Source organism: Photinus pyralis, unplaced genomic scaffold (assembly GCF_008802855.1).
Source record: "Photinus pyralis isolate 1611_PpyrPB1 unplaced genomic scaffold, Ppyr1.3 Ppyr1.4_unclustered_Scaffold4715, whole genome shotgun sequence".
NCBI lineage: Eukaryota > Metazoa > Arthropoda > Insecta > Coleoptera > Lampyridae > Photinus > Photinus pyralis.
The window spans coordinates 1-2,796 of record NW_022171639.1 but is presented as its reverse complement, the minus strand read 5'-3'; the positions used below and the strand labels follow the sequence as shown (position 1 = coordinate 2,796).

Genomic DNA, 2,796 nt, shown 5'->3' with positions numbered 1-2,796 from the left:
AGATTGGAAGTGTATTGCAGGGTTTTTACATCCCTATTCCTTACTGCAATGTGAGTTTCATTTTAGCACCATAGATGCAATAGCCAATAGGATACAAGATACAAGTGTTGAAGTTGAACATTACTACCTAACTAGCTCAGATGGTGTTTGTGCTCTTTTTCATTACAGTTTTGAATGATTTCTATTGTTGCAGTTGCCAATGTATTAGGTACCTAACTATCGATAATACTAAGGTCTTCAAAACGCTGCGTCTTTTAACGAGTTTTCCCGGGAAGGAAGCATCGGACTACCCAGTATTCTAAAGTGCCATTATTCCGTGTTCCATGCAAGTCGTAATTGGCACCATCCATCAATTCTTCGAGTACTTATTGTAGTTTTCTAAAATACAAAATAGTAGCAACAGAGTTTGCTTAATTAGCTAAACGCAGCTTCAAACCATTCTTGAGTAGCCCATTACGATTATGAAAAATAATTGGGCACGGCTAATAAATTACATACAGGCTCCATTCTCATACAAATGGCAATGTTTAAACAAATTATGAGTAATTCTGTTCAAAGAAGTTTACAAAATGTGAAACATAACCTACAACAACAAAATCTGACGTTACTTCACTCATTAGGCAGGGCTGACAACCTACTAAATTAACATTTCGCGTTTGACCTTTAACCTGTTTCGTAATATATATATATTAAGTAACAGTTCTAATTTTCATTATGCAACCGTATGATATAATGAACGATTTAGACATGCAGTACAGGGTGACATTTTGGGTATGTTTACGACATAGGAGTAGAAAAAAAAACATTTCATTTGCCAGGCTTGGACACGAAGAGTGTGAAACGTGTGAACACTTCAAACTGCATGGACATTCAGAAAGTAATTTCCAACAAGACTGTGACGTTTGTAACAAGTGGAAAACACATATCACACTAGCAAAGGAGTCACGTGAATTGTACAAAAAACAGTCCTCTGAAACAACCAAGAAAGGTACCGTTTTTGTCTCAGTGGACCTTCAGAAAGTGATTATGCTGCCTCGTATTGACACTTTCAAAAAAGTAATATTCAGTAAAAGGTTGATTGCATATAACGAAAGTTTTGTTGGTCTTGGCAGCACATCTAAGTTACCACCATTTGCGGTTCTTTGGAACGAGTCCATATCCGGGCGTAATAAAGAGGACATAATCAGCGCATTCTATGCGTTTCTATTATGGCAGCGAGATGCTCATCTGTTGAACTTTTGGTTGGACAACTGTACCAGTCAAAACAAAAACTGGTGTTTTTTCACATTTTTGGTAAGAATGATCAACTCCCCAGATATATCAGCTAAGGAAATAATAATCAACTATTTTGAACTGAGTAAAGGGGCTGCACGGGTTCTAGCGCAACTTCCGGCCAAATTACATGTAATTTCCCATAAGGAATTCTAAGGTTCGTTTGGGCTTTTTTTGAGCACTTCTGGTCAGTGCGCATGCGCGCTCCGCCCCTTTGCGCAGGCGTCATTTGGACACCATCTTTGCGCAGGCGTCATTTGGACACCATCTTTGCGCAGGCGTCATTTGGACGCCATCTTGGAATCCTCAAGTTCTTGGAATCCTCAAGTTCTTGGAATCCTCAAGTTCTTGGAATCCTCAAGTTCTTGGAATCCTCAAGTTCTTGGAATCCTCAAGTTCTTGGACGCCATCTTGGAATCCTCAAACTTCGACCCCTTCGTACCCTGAAAAATTTGTTAAATGGAACGGATTCGAACCGCCAACCATTGGATTACAAGTCCTATAGCATAACCACTGAGCTAATTAGACTTGTATGATATAATGCTTGGATAGTTGTATTTATATCGAACCTCCTGAAAATTTTTTTAAATGGAACGGATTCGAACCGCCAACCATCGGATTACAAGTCCTATAGCATAACCACTAGGCTAACTAGACTTGTATGATATAATGCTTGGATAGTTGTATTTATAACGAACCTATTTTAAGGGTACGGAGGCGCCATCTATTGGCGTCGTAATGCATATAGAGGTAGGAAATTGTAATTTCAGTCGTCAAGTGCGAGGTCCCTCATTCTAACCTATTTTAACGGAACGGAGTCGCCATCTATTAGGATTCGTATAGGTATAGGAAAGTATAATTTCAACCGGCGCCCCGGCATTGATGAGACATCAAACGGTTAGATACGAGGGTTCAGGAGAGAGATGCAAGGGAGGAGAATTCTAACCTATCATTCCATCTCGGAGGTAGCTCCCCCATTTGAGAGACATACACAAGGGGGCCCCATTCTAACCTACAACCAGAACAGGGGCGGGTAGGGAAATAAAACAACAAAAACAAAATGTAGGGCGTTTTTATTTAGATCTGAAATATCGATTTGAAGTTTATTATTACAATTAAAGCGCTTACTCTACTTACATAAAATTTGCGTCGAAGAGGACCGACGACGGCAACGCCCCTATTTTTTTGGATGCCGACATTGTTATTCATAATTGGAAATCCCCGCTCCGTTCTACACATAGGTATATAATTAAAACGTAATACATGGGGGGTTTTATACCTCGCTGGGTTTATCCCGCCGAAAATAATAGTAGTTTCTTGTTCTACAAATATACGGTTAAAACGTATAGTAATATACATGCAGGTTTACCTCGACTCCTCGCAAAAATGATTGCACATTTCTTGATCTAAAATAATAACTATTAAGTTGCGAAAGCAATATGAAGATGTTACTCACTCGACATTTGCAGCTAAATAAGCACGGATGTAAATGTGTTATCAGTTAGAGAAAAAAAATAACCGCGG

General features: G+C 39.2%; 1 long non-coding RNA gene across 1 annotated transcript; it reads right to left on the bottom strand.

Annotated features, from left to right (window-relative positions):
• Nucleotides 1-1,727: 1,727 nt before the first annotated feature.
• Nucleotides 1,728-2,780, bottom strand: LOC116182323. Its single transcript, XR_004147485.1, has 2 exons — nt 2,642-2,780; nt 1,728-2,594 (listed from the first exon to the last, which is right to left on the bottom strand). It is a non-coding gene; the product is annotated as an uncharacterized LOC116182323 (long non-coding RNA).
• Nucleotides 2,781-2,796: the final 16 nt, after the last annotated feature.